Source organism: Muscardinus avellanarius, assembly GCF_963383645.1.
Source record: "Muscardinus avellanarius genome assembly, chromosome: 20".
NCBI lineage: Eukaryota > Metazoa > Chordata > Mammalia > Rodentia > Gliridae > Muscardinus > Muscardinus avellanarius.
The window spans coordinates 3,694,178-3,713,187 of NC_137806.1; positions in this window are offsets into that span (position 1 = coordinate 3,694,178).

A 19,010-nucleotide genomic window follows, 5' to 3' on the forward strand; every position below is an offset into this window, starting at 1 on the left:
GAATGTCCAAGAAACTGTGAACAAGCAAATCTTCCTTCCTCTAAATTGTGTGGTCAGTTGTTTTGGATTTTAGTGGTGAGAATGTTGACTGAGACACCAAAAACAGATGTGAAATCAGAACAAAGGAACTAGAAGAAAGGCACTGAAGTGGGAAAGGCCAGGCCACCGTGCCTAGGGCAGATTCATACCAATCTGTTCAGCTAAACATGAGATCTTGCATCTCCAAAGAGGAGAATTAATTCACTTTTTAAAGTTCTCTATAATCTGGCAAGCATGCCAGGTACAAAAACAGAGCATGGTGACCCATCATTTTAATTAATCCCCTAGGCCATTCTCGATTAAAGCAGCAGGTTGTGTTCAAAACAGTAACTTTTTTTCTAACAAATGTCTGAAAAAGAATTAACAGCAGTCCCACACAACCTCTTCCAGAAAAATAGAAGAAACACTTTCCAGTTCACTTTATGAAGCTAGTATAATGCTGATGCAGAAGTACAAGAAAGGAAAATTATAGATCACTATCTCTCATAAATATAAATGAAATATTTTCATTTTATTTATTTATTTTGTGGTCCTGGGGATTGAGCCAAGAGGCATTCTAAATCCAAGCTGTACCTTCACCCCTGCTTTTTATTCTTTATTTTGAGTCTAGTAGTTGCAGAGGGCCTCACTAAATAAATGGGACTGGCCACCAACCTGCAATCCTCCTGCCTTATCCTCTCAAGACATGTGGCACCACACCCAGCAAAATCTGTTTTTTAAATCTTAGCAAATAGAACTCAGCAATATTTAGAAGAAGTAGACATTATGACCAAGTAGGATTTATCCAAGCCTGGACCAACATATAAGAATCAAGGTCAGCTGGGCACAGTGGTGCACACTTGTAATTCCAGCACTTGGGAGGCTGAGACAGGAGGATCGCACAGGTTCAAAGCCAGCCTCAGCTACTTAGTGAGATCTAAATAAAGTATAAAATAGGTCTGAGAGTATAGTCAGGAGGAGGAAAAGCCCCTGGGTTCCACCCCCAGTACCACCAAAAAAAGAATCAAGGTAGCCCATAATATTAATAAGATAAAGAATAAATATCATATGGTCAGATCAACAGGTACAAAAGAAATGTTTGATAATATTCAGCACCCCTTCATAATTTTAAAAATTATAAATTAGAAGTAAAGGGAAGTGTGCATAACTTGATAAAGAATAACTACAAATATATGCTGCTTGCAAGAAAACCACCTTACAGCCAAAGACATTCATAGGCTGAAAGTGAAAGAATGGAAAAAGATATATCATGCCAATGGAGACCGAAAACAAGCAGAGATAACAATGCTGATATCCAACAAAACAGACTTTAAGCTAAAACACATCAGAAGGGACAAAGCAGGGCACTTCCTTTTATAAAAAGAAACAATTCACCAAGAAGATATAATGATAGTAAATGTTTATGCCCCAAAACCCTTCAGGACATCAGGTCTCAAATAGACCCAAATACAATAATATTGGGAAACTTCAACACACCACTCCTGCCACTAGATCGATCTTCAAGGCAAAAGATGACTAAAGACTCTTCAGAACTAAAAAACAAAACAAAACAAAAAAAACTCACAAAACTCTAAACCAAATGGACCTAATAGATTTATACAGAATATTTTAACCAGGAACAGCAGAGTACACATTCTTCTCAGCTGCCCATGGAACCTTCTCCAAAATAGATCACATCCTGGGTCACAAAGCAAGCACCAGAAAATTCAGAATATGTAATATAATCCCCTGCCTCTTTTCATATCACAATGGAATGAAAGTTGAAATCAGCAACATAAAGACCAAAAGAAATTACTTAAATACATGGAGTTTGAATGATACACTATTGAATGAGGAGTGGATAAGATCAGGAAAAAAAGGGGAGAAATAAAGACATTCCTGGAACTAAATGAAAATAGAGACACAATATACCAAAATCTATGGGACACTTTGAAGGTAATGTTAAAAGGAAAGGATACAGCATTGAGTGCCCACATAAGAAGAGCAGAGAGTCTTCAAGTAAACAACCTAATGACATATCTCGAGGACCTAGAATAACAACAACAGTCTAATCTCAAACTAGCAGAAGGCAGGAAATAATTAAAATCAGAGCAGAAATAGATGAAATGGAGAATAAAAAAAATTTAAAAAATTAACAAATCAAAAAGCTGGTTCTTTGAAAAGATTAATAAGATTGACAAGCCCCTGGCAAACCTAACCAAAAGAAAGAGAGAATCAACTCAAATTATTACAATCAGAAATGAAAAAGGAGACATCACCAAAGACAGTGGGGAAATTAAAAGGATTACCAGAAACTATTTTGAAAAGTTATACTCCAATAGACTGGAAAACATGGAAGAAATCAAAAGATTTCTAAGCACATATAACCTACCTAAATTGAACTACAAGGACATACCAAGCCTAAACCAACCAATAGAAAGCAAAGAAATAGAAATAGCAATAAAACTTCTGCCATCAATGAAAAGCACGGGCCCAGATGGGTTTCTAGCTGAATTCTACAAAACTTTCAGAGAAGAACTAATCCTAATACTTCACAACTTGTTCTAGGAACTTGAAAGAGATGGAATTCTCCCAAACTCCTCCTATGAGGCCAGTATCACATTAATACCAAAACCAAATAAAGATACCTCAAGAAAAAAATTAGACCAATATCTTTGATTAACATAGATGTAAAATTCTACATAAAATACTAGCAATATGTGTTCACAACGATATCAAGAGAATTATACACTATGACCAAACTGATTTTATCCCAGAAAAGCAAAGCTGGTTCAACATACACAAATCAATACATGCTGTTCACATGTGAATAGAACTGAGAACAAAAGCCACATGGTCATATCAATAGATGCTAGAAAAGCATCTTTCAAAATCTAACACCCATTCATATTAAAAAAAAAAATACTGCAGAAAACTGGAATAGAAGGAACGTATCGCAACATCATTATGGCAATATATAATAAACCCAAAGCCAACATCATATTGAATGGGGAAAAGCTACAAGAATTTCCTCTAAAATCACGAACAAGACAAGGATGCCCACTCCTTTTCAATATAATCCTCAATACTCTTGCCACAGCAGTAGACAAATGAAGACTATCAAAGGAATTTGAATAGGAAGAGAGGAATTAAAATTATCTTTGTTTGAAAACAACATGATCCTTTATCTAGAAGGCCATATGAACTCAACCAAAAGACTACTGGAGCTGATAACCAATTCAGCAAAGTTACAGGATACAACTTAACCTAAAGAAATCAGTTGCTTTTCTATATGCCAACAATGAATCCACAAGGAAAGACATAAAAGTATTTTTAAAAATAAAATCTCAAATGATCTATAAAAACGCATAGAGCTAATTATTGGGATACAAGCTAAACAAACAGAAATCAACTGCATTTCTATATACTAGCACTGAAATACCATGTTCATGGTATGGTAGCCTCAAGATTGTAAAGGTGTCAATTCTCCCCTAAGCTTATATATGTTTTATGCAATCCTTATCAAGATCTCAGAAAGATTTTTTGTAAATACAGACAAAATTATTCTTATATATTGAAATGCAAAAAACTAGACTGATTAAAAAAACAAAAATAAAATAGTAAAGTAGGAGGAAACAATCTAATCAATTTCAATACTTACACAGCTATGTAATCTAGACTATATTGGGGAAGGAAAGATATATAGATGGAATGGAATAAAAAAAAAACAGGAATAAAACTATAAAATGTCAAATTAATTTTTAACCAAAGTGTAAATGCAGTGCAATAGAGAAAGAATACTCTTTTAAACAATGGAGCAAAGAGATATCCATCCATAAAAACCTTGAGTTAAATCTCACATCTTATATAAAAATCAGTTCAAATGAACCACCAACTTAAGTGTAAAATACAAAAATACAAATCATTAGGAAGAATCGGAGATCTAATGCTAAGCAGATTTCTTAGACTTGATATCAAAAGCAAGATTCATAAAAAATAAAAATTGTGGTGCTTGACTATCATGCACAAGGTCCTGGATTCAATCCCCAACAATACACACACACACACACACACACACACACACACACACAGAGTTAAAAATTTTAAATTGCTAAGTTGAATATCACCAAAATTAAAAACATTTTTCTATCCAACACCTGTTAAGAAAATGAAAAGACAAGCTGTATGTTAAGACGAAATATCTTCAAATCACATATCCAATAAAATACTAGTACAATGTGTATCTGTAAAAACACCACACTTAGAAAAACAATCTATTTAGAAAATAACATGCATAGGTATTACACAAAATAAAAAATAAGCTCATGAAACCATGTTCAACACCATTTGTTCATAAAAATGCAAATTTAAACTATAATAAGACATCACTACCCACCTATCAGAATATCTAAAAAAATCTTAAATGACAATACCAAATGCTGATGAGGATGCAAATAAATTAGATCACACTCATGCACTGCTTGCATGAATATAGAATGGTACAGCCATCTGCAAAATTGTTTGGCAGTATCTTGAAAATACAGGCATTTGCCTAAGAGAAATAAAACCTTATGTTTGAGTGACAGCCTATACGCAAATATTCTTAACAGTTTTATTTATAAAAGACCAAACCTAGAAACAATCCACTTGTTCTTTGTTGGGTGAATTCTTAAACTGTGGTGTATTCATATCAGGGAATACTACTCAGTAATAAAAAGGAATGAACTTTTGATAGATGCAACAGCACTATTGATCCATGCAACAATCTGGATGAATCTTCCAGAAATTAAACTAAATAGAAATAAAATCCAGTGGTTACTAATTGTATACGTTCATTTATATATATCATTTTTAAAATCACAGGATCGGAGAAGTAAAGAAAAGACAAGTGGTGGTCAGGAGTTAAGGATGGAGAGGGGAGAGCAGGAAGGAAGAGGAGTGCAGGTGAAAGGAGAATGTGACGAGCTTTGTGGTAATGAACTTCTCTGGATTTTGACCATATCGATGGCAATATCCTGGCTGAGATACTGTTTTGCAAGATTGGGGGGGAAACTGGAAGATACACAGGATCTGTGAGTATCTGTTCTTAGCAGCAAATGTGAATTTACAATTATCACCAAGATAAAAGTTCAATAAAAAGTAATTTTAAAAATAAAGTTTACATTAAATCAATAGCTTTTTTCTGGGTTGTTAAGTGTCCATTGCAATATGTTTAGCCATTTTTCTCTACTCACCATCTTCAAATATTCATCTATATTCTCTTCTTTTTAATCAAATGATTTTTTATATTTTCTGATATCTATTTTGGAAATTTGATGTTAAAAAACAACTTGTTTTGTTCCAGAAAAAATATTTCTTTTTTATTGCTGCATTAAAATATACGATAGCAGCATCCATTGTAACTTATTTGTACATGCACATAACATAATTTGATTTCATTCCCCAGCACCTCTTTTCTCTCTCCCCCTCCTCCCATCTCACCCCCTTCTACTATTCTACTGGTCTCTCCTAATCTTGATTAGACTCCTTTTTTTATCTCTAGTTTTCAAACATGAGAGGAAGCATATGGCCCTTGACTTTCTGAATCTGGTGTATTTCATATAGCATGATGTTGTCTGGTTCCATCCATTTTCCTGAAACAAAAATTAGAATTCTTCTTCTTTATGACTGAATAAATTTCACTGTGTGTATACCACATTTTATTTCTCTAGTCATCTGCTGACAGACACCTATGCTGGTTCCACAACTTGGCTATTGTGAATGCGCTGCTGTGAACATGGGTATTCATATATCACTTAGCATGCTGACTTTAATTCTTGTTTATAAATATTGCAAAGTGGCATAGCTGGGTTAGATGGTGGTTGTTGGGATATACAGGCAAATAAAACACAGGCCAACAGCAGAAAACAGGCTTTATTTAGGAATAAAATCGGAAAGAAGGCATCTGACTGGGGAGAGAAGAGTCGGAAAGCCACTTCCTTACAAGATGGGGGCTCCTGATGGGGCAAGGAAGGGGTAGTGCAGAAGCAGTCATGTCCGCTGCTGTTTGGTGTGTTAGTAGACAGGTCATCTCTGGCAGGGCGATGGTCAGGGTGTTTCTCTTTCGTTCTCTGTCCGACTCCGGCGTGATCTCTGACCAGATCTCACAGTCAGACCTCCCAGTACCCACAGTGGTTCTATTTCTTGCATTTAGAAGAGCCTCCACACTGATTTACATAGTGACTATACTAATTTACAATCCCATCAAGAATGTTTAACTAAAAGAATACATATTTTAAAAGCTAATTTTTAATTAATTAATCTCTCCTCTACCAGTTCGTGGTGTTTCATTTATCATACACTAAATTCTGAAATACACTAGAAACAGTTTTCTTAATCATCCTTACTATTTATTTTTCTATATGCACTCAGAATCTTAAGTCAAAAAAATTTAATGATTTTATTTAGACCCATTAAATTTGTGATTAACTATGGAAGAATTAAGATATTCACAATGTTTAATCTTTTTATTCAGGAACAGAGTTCTCCATGTATTCATATTATTTTATATCTCTATCATTCAGCAAAATCTTATAATGTATTTGAGACAAGTATTCCTAGATTTGGTTGTTCTTGTGACTGGTGTCTTTGTTCCAATGAAAAGGCAGCAGATGTCTAGTTTTCTAGTTTGTATAGATTTCTTGTTTCTAAAGCAGGGACTAAATAGTATAAGAGGAAAGAAAGGGTATTTTGACCTACATCTAAGCAATCACTTATAGGTTGATAATTGTCATTACCGTTAGCTTTGAACTTAGTAGAAATAGTGCTATGATGCCAGCAATAATGTGGCAGTTGGTTCTAATTTCTGTTGTGTCTTCTAGTGAGAAATTACAAGAAGCAACAAGAGCAGACATCAAATGTCACTGTGAATTGAACTTCTTCTATTCTGAGCACAGAATTTTCAAACAAACCCTATCCATCCCCACAAATATTTCCATACTATTTATATGTTGCTCTGTTTTCCACAGTAATATCTTGGCATGCTAGATTTTACCAAACATTTTCCTAAACCAAGACACAGTGGTACTCTGTGAGTCCCCTGTGAGTACCAAGACACAGTGGTACTCTGTGAGTCCCCTGTGAGTACCAAGACACAGTGGTACTCTGTGAGTCCCCTGTGAGTACCAAGACACAGTGGTACTCTGTGAGTCCCCTGTGAGTACCAAGACACAGTGGTACTCTGTGAGTCCCCTGTGAGTACCAAGACACAGTGGTACTCTGTGAGTCCCCTGTGAGTACCAAGACACAGTGGTACTCTGTGAGTCCCCTGTGAGTACCAAGACACAGTGGTACTCTGTGAGTCCCCTGTTCTACCAACTCAGTTGAAATGCCTTCACAAAAGATGAGGACACTTTGGCATAACTTGTGAATTCACACCTTCCGGTGGTCAACACATTCTTTTGAAAGTGCTCATCAGACATCTGCTTAACATTCTGTAATTTGGCCAAATTTTGTGCAAACTTACTTGTCTGTAGTTTCTAGAGTCCACCCTTTTTGAAAACGTGTGCATTTATTTGTCATTAGTGTTTAGGTTCCTCTCTTATTATATGATTTTTTAAAGATTGCCAGTGGCCACTCCCTGGTTATGTATTTCAATTCCTTCAGCACCCTTGGGTGAAACTTGGCTGCACCTGAAGACGTGACCTCATGAAGGGACCAAGGCTGGCGCCCCTCTCCCACTCGTCCTGGGATAGGATTCCTTTCTTACATAGATTGTGCTGTGGTGCTGGAATGCTGCAGCTCTCGAGGGAACCAGCAGCTCCGGATGTTCTTGTACTTCCCAGGAAAGTTGTTTTAATCCAACCACAAGGACAAACTGCTTCTTGAAGCATGGTCAGCAGTGATATCGGAGTCCTGGTTGGTATGGTTTACTTTCTGACCTGGATGCCTTTCTCAGCTTCTCCGTTTGCTTTCACTGGATTCCCCGATGTGCCATGCTTTTTGAATGCTCTGCCCTTCTCCATCCCCAACTCTAACTCCTAAATGCATATCTTGCTCCCAGTGCTTAAAATGGAACTAACACCAAGACCTGAGGACAAGCGCCCTGCCCTTTTGTTTCTAGAAGAGTGGTCCCACAGCCAGTTCTCGGGTTCTTGAGTCTCTAAGCCAGGCTACCTTCCATCCAGGACTAGTCCCATTGTACTTTCTCACTGAGAAGTCGCACACTTGGTACACCATAATCCTGACTGGGTCTCAGTAAGACTCCCAGTTCCTTTGGTTTCACTCTGAACTTGTCAAATTGGCATGCCAACCGATAGCATGAACTATCAACCCATGGCCCAAACAGCTGCTCTCATACTGGCTCCTATGCCTAGAATGCTTAGAAACACACACACACACACACACACACACACACACACACACACACACACACTGCCATCTCCTCCCTGATCAGTTAGTTCTGCTCAAGGCACCCTTGATGGATTACTCGCATCCATCATAAACTGGACCTTGTCACATGCAGATCATAAATATTCACTGAAGTGCATTAAGTCCTACCCACCATCTATACGCACTTTGGAGCAGGTTGTTAAGTTTAGTAGACACCTGCCTTTACAAAGCTCATGCATCCTGCTCAGGTCAATGCCAACTCTGCTGCAGCATGGGGACGGTACAGCTCCAGGCTGATCTGTGCTGAGACGTAGCTCTTTTTCTCACTGTTTCCACACAGCTACACAAACTGGACATAATGCAGACCCTGGCCATTCTAGGCATCCTTAGAGTATATTATCTTAGTGCTCAGCATTTGCCTGACCCTCACAATGGGACCCACTGCACAGACTTCACACAACTTCCTCTGGTACCTACTGTGGGTCTCAAAGAACGACATGGAAAGGTACCGGAAGTAAACCAAATCCTAAGATATGTATGGATACAGGAGCTGAGAAATTCCTGCCAACCCTACAGGATTGCTAAGCTCTGCACGGGATACCCACTTCATCCTAACACAAATGCTTCTCCGCAGGACCAAAATCTCCAGCAGTTTACGAAACCACCACTTATCCCCCCAGCTCACTTTCAGATCAGTCAAATCACTCTTAAGGCATCAACAGAAAGTTCTGTCTAAAGACAGATACTATCAAAAGCTACCCAGTAGGGCGTTAATAACATCCTTGCTTGTTGACCATCGTCAGTAAGGATTTGAGTGGTATAAAGCAGAATTAATGCGGTTCTAATTAAGTAATTTTATTGCATTCATACACAACATTTATTAAGGACAATTTCCCGTTTTTCTTATTCTTCATACACTCAATTCTAGCGTAATATGCTGGAGCAGACAGGATTCAGAAATAGTACGCAGCTGCCCTCCTGTGTCTCTTTCATATAATTAAATCTATTAGTGCTAACTACCAGAGATTCAATTAGCTACACATTTTTTAAAGTCCTGGCGTATCACTCCTCCTTCATTTCTGAAATTAATATCCTAAATGGTCATTCACAAATTAGAACATGTGAAAGTATACCAGGTCTCTCAATGGACTGAAATGAAACTTATTGTCATAGACATCTAAATATTGAAGAGTTGCTGTAATTCCCTCTGCCCAGGTCCTCCCTTTATACAAATGCCTAAGCTGTCTTAACATGCTGTGGTGCCATCTCTCTATATTTAATTAATATTCAATTAATATTTAATCTGTTTTTAATGAATGTGTGCATTTATAAATCTACTCGTTGACCCCATTGGAGGTGAAATGGAAATGAGCTCTCCTTTATAAACATTGACAAGGGCACACTCCCAGAGGGCCACTTGTGGTTTCTACTGTCTTTTATGTCACCCTACTTTGAGCTGAGTACTGTGCTGAGTCTCTACAAGCATGATACCCAGGAGCGTTCACGAGATAGAAATACAAGCATGATACCCAGGAGCGTGCACGAGATAGAAACCTCCCTCCATTCTACAGATGAATTGTTACCAGCTCACAGGTAAAGGTGATTCCGTCTTCATGCTGTAACTTTGAAGACCAAGACTTGTTCTGTCCAGCCTTCAGCATCCCTCTGTCATCAAACATGAGTTTAGTCAGGCAGGGATTCAGCACACCAGAAACTACCTTGCTAAAAACTCTCATTTTCCAGGTACAACTGCAATCTCAGTACTTGGAAGGCTGAGATAGGAGAATCACAGGTTCGAAGACAGCCTCAGCAACTTAGCAAGGCTCTAAGAAACGTAGTAAGACCCAATTTCCAAATTAAAATATAAAATAGAGTTGGGGGTATAGTTCAAAGGTAGAATACCCCTGGGTTCAATTCCAAGCACCAAAATATTTAAAAAATGAAAATAAATCTCATATTAAAGATTAGACAATGGAGATAAGTTTATCTCTAGGACACGAATGAATTTTCTCTTTGTCATACTTTTGTGTTTCCTTATTAAGCACTACAAGTCAAATATTCTTAATCTGAAAATGCATAATGCTACAAACTAGGAAACTTTCTGAGCATTAACTGGATGCCACAAGTGGAAAATTCCATTCCTAACCTTATGCAATAGGTCACTGTCAAAATACAGATTCACAGAAAGTGTTGTATACAAGTATGTTCAGGTTATATGTATGATGTATCTATATAAAAGATAAGTGAATTTTGTATAGACTTGGTACCATAACTCATTATGTATATACAGATATTCTAAAACTTGAATATCTGCATATACATAATGAGTTATGGCACCAAAAAAATCCCAAATTTGAAATACTTCTGGTGCCAAGCATTTTAGATCAGGGGATACGCAACCCATACCAGGTTCTGGCTCTGTTCAGGAGTTCTCTGCATGAGAGCAAGATGGTGTGAACCATATTTCCATTGCTATAACAGAATACCTGAGGTAATTAATTATAACGGGAAAGGGCTTGCTTTGGCTCACAGTTCTAAAGGTTCTAGTCTATTTGGGGACAGATCCATTGCTCGGGGCCTCCGGTGGGGTGACAGATGGCAATGTGGAGAGTGCACAGCAGAGCAAACGACTCATCTCATGATCAGGAAGCAAGAGAGGAAGAGGAAGGGCTGGAGTGCATCAATCCACAGCCCTTCCTGCAGTAACTACCTTCCTCCCATTTAGCCCACCTCCGAGAGGTCCCACCCTGGGGCCCACAGCTCTGACACATGGGCCTTTGGGGGACATTTAACATCCACACTATATAATAACCAGATCTAAAAAATAGCAAACTCATCCCATTTGGGTCATGTTAGGAGCTAAACTTTCTCACCAAGGAACAACAGTTTGGTGGGTACACCCAATACCCCAGTGGATAAAGGTCCCATTAGTGGCAATAGAAGACAAACTGATTGTGTAATCTCAATTCCTCATCTCCTGGGAGGCTGAACCTCTGGAAAAACTTACTGCAAAGAGATAAAAACAAGATGTTATGAAAATATACCAGCGGAGGGACAATATCCTGTGACCAAAACCAGAAGTCATGAAAACGGAAGTGAAAAATCCCGGGGGAGGCCTTGGACAAGGGGATGGGAAGAGATGCAGGGCTAAGAGGATCCTGTGTTTCTACATTGAATTAACACACACACAAACTCCTGCACTGTGGTGGGAGATGGGCTCCCTCCAGAGAGGGTGTATAAAGAAAACCGGGCTTTGCTACATTGACTCCACCTCCATATGTAGAGGAGAGATGCCTGCAGGAGGGCCTGGTGGAACACCAGCCTTCCAGAGAGTGCCACATAGCAGCAGTGGTTTGGGGCCCTCATCAGCGGATTGCCTGGCTCAAGATGGCTACCAAGGGTTAGAGTCAGAGGAGGAGCCACAGGGGCACAGCCAAGCTGCAGAGCCAAGCTTCCGTCCGAAGTGGGGTTGGGGGTGGGCAGGAAGACATGAGAACAGAAATCCTTGTCCCAGTCTGTGGCCCCAGCTCTGAGTAACTTGCTGTGTGGCTTTGGGCCAATCACCCATCCTTTCTCATTCTCAGTTTCTTCATTGTTCAAATGTCTTTCTTGAAGATTCAGGAAATATCTCCATTCTTAATTATCTCTTAATTAATTCCCTTCCTAGCTATAGTGATAATGTTTTGTTACCCACAGGTACTATTATTTTATTCCCAAAGGGGCTGAACTGTTCCAACCTCCCCTAAAATAAAACACCTCACAGGTTGAAGCCATACAATCTAATATTTTATAATGTGGCTTCATGAGGAGATAGGATCTTTAAAGCGGTAACTAGGGTAAACTGAGGTCATTTGATTATCAATATGATTAATGGCCTTACAAAAAGAGGAAAAGATGGTGCATGTTTGTAATCCTAGTACTTGGGAGGCTGAGACAGGAGGATCACAGATTCAAGCAATTTAGCAAGACACTGTTAAAAAATAGAAAGACCGGGGAGTGTAAAGACCCCATTTTAAAATAAAAAGAGCTGGGTGCTCCCAGTGGTAGAGCACCCCTGGGTTCAATCTCAGGAAGGAAGGAAGGGAGGGAGGAAGGGAGGGAGGGAGGAAGGAGAGAGAGGAAGAAATGAGGACACAGGTTCGGAAGATGAGATGACCTTATAAAAACAGGAGAAGATTGCCACCTCCAGGTCACAGGAAGAAGCAAGCCTGAGACATCGCCATTTTGCAGACACTGGGTCTCAGACTTGCCGCCTCCACACTGTGAAGGTACCTGTGTTATTGAAGCCTCCCGGTCTGGTTATCCATCACCTTGATGCATAAGCCCCTCTGCATTTTCCTTTCTCTTTATTCTCTCACTTAGCCAGCTTAAAGGGCTATGGGCAAAGCATTCCCTATACCTTCTACTCTCCACTCCCCCACCCACAAAGTCTCGCTCCTTTTCTGTATGTTTACTATCTCTTGGGTTTTAGCACACAGCATTTGCGTGTATAAAAGTGAGGCCATTAACATGCACCGTTTACGAAGCAGGTTCTGTAAGTTAAAAAAGGTACTCAGAGACACGGCCAGTCTACGTCACAGAAGGCTTGATGAGAGCCACACACATGAGCTCTAGGTAGGAGCTTATATGCATATATTTTTTTCAGTACTGAGGATTGAACTCAGAGGCATTAGACCTTTGAGCTACACTTCCAGCCCTATTTTTTTTTAATCTTAAAAAAAGAGTCTAAGTTGCAGAGAGCCTCGCTAAGTTGCTGAGGCTTGCCTTGAGCCTGTGATCCTCCTGTCTCAGTCTCCCAAGTACTGGGATTACAAGTGTGTGCCGCCACTCCTGGCTTGCAGAAACTTGTTGGGGAGGGGACAATTTTGCCACATATATAAGAACCTGAAAAAATTCTTTCTAAATGCTGAATATCCCAGGCAACAAAATGTAACACCAGAAAGCAGAGGGGCAAATAAGTTGTAAGTGGCTGATCTCACTGGCAATCACAGAAATGGAGACGCATCAAAGAGAAACAATCTGAATCGGTAAATTTTGCTAGCTCACAAATGAGCAATTTTTAGCTAAAGCCTTTGTCCCAGAAATCCCATTTAGCCTAATTAAATAACAATGAAAAAATATGAAAATACTCACTGCAACATTTTAAGAGGGAAATCATATCAATGACCAAGGTTAATTTATCATTTATCTATATTTGGGTAATAGTTCCCCCAAAAAGTTTAATATTAAAATAAATTTTCATTATATAATGTTAAATGTAAAAAAAAGTGCAATTGCTAATGAAACAAGTATTTAGAAATACATTAACATGAGCCAGGTAAGGTGGCACATGCCTATAATCCCAGTTCTTGGGAGGCTGAGACAGAAGGATCACAAGTTTGCAGCCAGTTTCAGCAACTCAGGGAGATTTTGTTTCAAAATAACAAAAACAAAAAAAAGATGAGAGTGTAGCCTAGAGGTAGAACACCCCTGGATTCAATTCCTAACATAAAAAAGGAAAAGGTAAAAAGAAATATAGGAATATGTATAATAAATACTCTGGAAGGACATGCATGATCACGCATCATTCCTGACACTGAGTTTATAATTGACGTTTTCCTTCTCTATACTTCTGACTGTTCTACAGGGAGAATAAATGACTCGCTTATTATGTTTTTTAAATTTTAATTGCACAAAAACACGGAATAGAGAAGTCAATACAGGTATACAGTAAAGATCAAATCGGAGCAGAAGTGCAGAACCAATACATTCTTTAGAAAATAGAAGGGATGGTAAAGGAAGAAAAGACAAAGAAAGGCCTTACACAGCTACAAAGTGGTGGACTATCACGACGCATCAGAGAATCTCATGAGTCTAAGACTGAACCCAGCTGGCATTAAGAAATGCTCGCTGAAGCCAGACATGATGGTGTGTACTGATAATCCCAGAACCTGGGAGGCTGAGACGAAAGGATCACAGCTAAAGTTTGAAGCCAGTTTCAGCTTCTTAGATCCTCAGCAACTTAGAGAAACCCTGTTTCAAAATAAAAAAATGAAAAGACTGGACTAGGGATATAGCTCAGAGGTAGACCACTCCTGGGCTCAATCCCCAGTACCAAAAACATAAAAATAAAAATAAATGTTTGTTGAAATGGTGTTAAAACACACCGGTCAGAAGTGCTGAGACAATCTGCAAATCCCAAAGGGTTTTAGTCGGGACCATCAGGGAGCTTAGTGGGCCCTACTGAACCGAGTATTCTCACAAGCATCTTAGCAGGCATTGATTAGGACCAAATATGTCCCAAAGTTACATTCATTGATTTGAATGGCCCAAGGTAAAGCATGCATCCATACTGTCAGACTAGTAAAGAAGGTAGACAGATGTCCAAGATCCTTGCTAGAATTTTATAAACAAAGCTACGATGTGCCTCTGAGCAACGTTGTGTTCTAAATGAATACCAACCGCTCTCGTGTATTGAGAATAATTTTTCCCTGTTTTGCCCAGGCAATGTAGCATAACTAACTCACATCTTATATTATATGGGAATGACAATTCTTGGATTGGTGAACTCTAAAACGGGACAGAACGGAATTTCATTCGACGGCCGTGCTGCAGATAGTATTACAAGGAGCTCCAGGAAACAAATACTTTCCAAAAGTATCTAGGGAGGAAGTAAATACACAGGAAAACCGATATGATGACCAACCACCCCAAAAAGGACAGGAAATAGTTCACATGTGAACCTTAACCTATATAGTTAACTTTGCAATGTGCTGTGTGTGTATGTGTGTGCTGGGAATTGAACGCAGGGACATTCTACTTTTGAGATACACCCCCATCACTATTTTATTTTGAAACAGGGCCTCACTAGATTGGTGACACTGAACCTGCAATCCTCCTATCTCAGCCTCCCAAGTACTGGATTACAAGCGTGAACCATCATGCCCAGCTCTGCTGAGTATTTTTAAAGTGGGATAAGTTATAATTAGAGTAACAGAAGAGTGTATATACACATAAATTTGTGCATGTGCACCCCCTGACTTTGGTCCACCAAGAATTGTACTTATTTACCAAGTTTATTTATTCATTTATTGGTACTAGAGATTCTGCCTCTGAGCTGTACCCACAGCCCAAGACTGGAGTGTCTCTTCTGCTCATCATCTTACGTGCCCAAAGCCAAAATGGACTCGACTGCATCCACCTGCAGGTCCAGAAGCTCAGCTCCAAGCAGCTGCTCCGCCGCGGCCCACACCCTCCCGCAGCCTCCGTTCCCGTCTCTGTTTCAGCCCTGCAGCTCCGAGGATGCCCAGCAAGGCCGGCAGGTTTCTCTGTCATCACTTTCTCTTCAACTGTAATTAAGCAATTAATTGCAGCAATGCATAATTAGTTGTTTAATATCAACTAATTATGCGTGTGTTTAACATTCTCCGCCATTATGCATGCTTTGTGAGGGAAGTTCCTTTGTTCTGTGCCTTGACTTGAGTAAATACAGAATAAATATCTGCTGCGTGAATAAATTACAGCTATTGCCTTCTACCTCAAGAGTTATCACTGAGTGAGCCCGGAAGGCTCATTTCTTTTCGGTTTTTGTTTTGTTTTGCTTTTTTTTTGTTTTGTTTTGTTTTTGGTGGTACTGGGGATTGAACCCTGGGGCATTCTAACTCTGAGCTACACCCCCAATCCTATTTTATATTTTATGATGAAACAGGGTCTCACTGAGTTACAGAGGGCCTCACTAAGTAGCTGAGACTGACTGAGAACCCGTCATCCTCCTGTCTCAGCCTCCCAAGTACTGAGATTACAGGCATGTGCCACTATGCCCAGCTAAGTATCACTTCTTTATTTTGTTTTGTTCTTGTGGTGCTGGGGATAAAACTCAAGGGCATTTTACCTCTGAGCTATGCCCTCAGCCCTATTTTTTATTCTTTTTTTTTTTTTTTCTTTTTCTTTTTGCGGTACTGGGGATGGAACCCAGGGGCATTCTACCTCCGAGCTGCACCCCCAGCCTTATCTTTTATTCTTTATTTTGAAACAGGGTCTCACTGAGTTGCAAAGGGCCTAAGTAGCTGAGGCTGGCCACAAACCGCAATCCTCCTGTCTCTCGAATGCTGGGATCACAAGCGTGCATCACCACACCCAGCGAAGAGTTATTTCTTAATAAAACTCTGCAAGCAATTCAGCTCTCATCTGGCAGTTACACAGGGTCTCACAGTGGCCGCGGCCATCCCCCGTTTCTGTACCAAACATCTAGAAATACATGAGGGCATTCTCTAAATCCCCGAAGCCTTTCTGTCTCAACTAGTGAATGTTAAACTCCTTCGATATTATTAATACCCTTCCCAGCACCCAGAGAAACATATCTTAACTACAAAAGTCATTCTCAATAGTATACATAAAATAGACAATAGAACTCAAGACAACAACAGAATCCCATGCCACCCATGTTACCTTTTGGCTGGGACAATGCAAGTGGCGTGCCAGTCACCTCTGCCATTTGGTGCTGTCTTGGGGGTGACACTGCGCAAATCTTGCCATCACGGGTGGAATCTGTTCTTTGTCCAGTTGCCCATTACTTCATCCGTCAAGGACGCCGCCGACAGCTGTCCCAGTGCATGCTATGGAGGTTCTGTTGGGCAAGCTGCTGAGATTGCAAGGCACAGACACACACACCCCCAAACACACCTCCAGGAATGGAAGGTTTGCATGCAAAGGTGGAAAGGGATGGAGAGGGCCCCTCACAGGGCCTTACGAGGAACTCAGGGACAGCAGAGGGGGTGACCTCGCGGGTGGGAAAGCTCCCAGGGCCTGTGATGGAGAGTGGGCATTCCCCTACAGGGGCTGTTGGCCCCAAAAGGAGCTGCCCTTGACAAGAACCCATTTCTCCCCTTCCTTCTCTGGTCGCTGCTACTGTCAACCTTCTACTCTGCGTGCTCCTTACTGTGTCCACTCTCAATATCCTTCCCCATCTCAGGATTCCTCTCATGCATGCTTCCCCCTCTCTGCTTAGTAACAGCACATGCATCCTCCTGACTTCTCTCCCTATGTCTTTCAGGTGTTGTGTTTTTATTGTGGCTTTCTTCTTTTTTAAGGGGGTGCCAAGGATTGAACCCAGGGGCAGCCTATCTCCAGGCTATACCCGAAGCCTTTTTAACTTTTTATTTGGAAACAGGGTCTTGCTGGGAGTCTCACTAAATTGATGAGGCTGGTCTCAAACCAGCAATCCTCCTGACTCAGCCTTCTAAGTACGAGGATTAAAAGCATGTGCCATTGTACCTGGCTTGTCTTTCCATTTTTGAAAAGAGAACTAGTTAACCAACTTCTGCATGTGTTGAATTCAGGTTTCCTTAAGGAGACTGGGGGGCTCAGTCCTCCTCAGTCTCCCCCACCCCCATTGGAAAAGTCTTGTGCAGCCGTACTGAACCACCTTGACCTAGTCAGCTATGACCAGAGAAGAGATACCATGTGAGACAGAACACGATTGGCCACGTAGGAAACACATTAATTGGGGCCACACGGTCTTAGGCAGCAGCCCCCTTGGACACGAGGCAAGAAGTGTCTCTATCTTGGGTCAAGAATCAGAAACTCATGCTCTAAAGGAGCACCCAGCGTGGGACGCAAAAGCACCTCCCCACCCTCTCAGTGGGAGCGTCAGGACCTCTGACTTGGCTCATTTCTCTATTTCAGGCTACTATTCTCTTTCAGGTTTGCTACTCAAAAAATAAATAATAAAGAAAAAAGAAGCAAAAGCCACAAAGATCAAAATGCCATAGCGTAAACACAAAATCAGCAACAGGGCGCTTTGTTCTAATACAGACTTTTTACCCTTTCGACCCATTTTCTCATTGTTTTTTTTTTAATCCAATCTTCACTGCTCTCAGATATAAATACAATAGACAAAGGACTGAGAACTTTGCCTAGAACTACAAAAAAAATCACTGAAGTTCACCCACCCTCGGACTGTGTGCAGTTTCCTGGCACCGCGAAACCCTTACTCAGTCCTGCTGTGCAGGAGAAGCAAATTGTATAAAGAAGAAAAGGAAAGCTTCCTTTTATCTTTTCGATTCATTATGTCTGAGTATTTTTGTAGGAAGATACTTGGAAAAGCTTCTGGTGGTCATTTATATCTCAATCACTTGTATAACTTAAAATATATACACCTTAAGTAAGTCTATATAACTTAAACATATAAACTTTTAAACTAGGATGATAAAATTATAGACACAGCATACTCCAAGGCTAAAATTATTTTAGGTTGGAAGAAAGATATTTTTAAGCTAATTATTTCCTCTGTGGCCTAGATTCTGAAGAGTCAGTTCATAAGCATGAAAGAAGAAAGTCTTCAAGAGAGAAAAAGGGCATTCTTCAAACCAACACATAATTGTATTGCGTTGTCATTTCAAGTATCACGAATATGTCCAATTCATAATATCACATTCAATTCATACTTTTTAAATGTAAAAAGCAAATAATTTAAAAATGTGTTAAAGTGTTTATTCTATGAGCAGGAGTCATCCATGAAGTTTATCAATTTATAATTAGAAAGGATTATGCGCCAAAGAGGGGACTTTTACAAAATAACGCAACAGGGCTAAGATCTAATCTACTGAAATGTATATCAGGATAGAAAAATTCAAAACTAACTC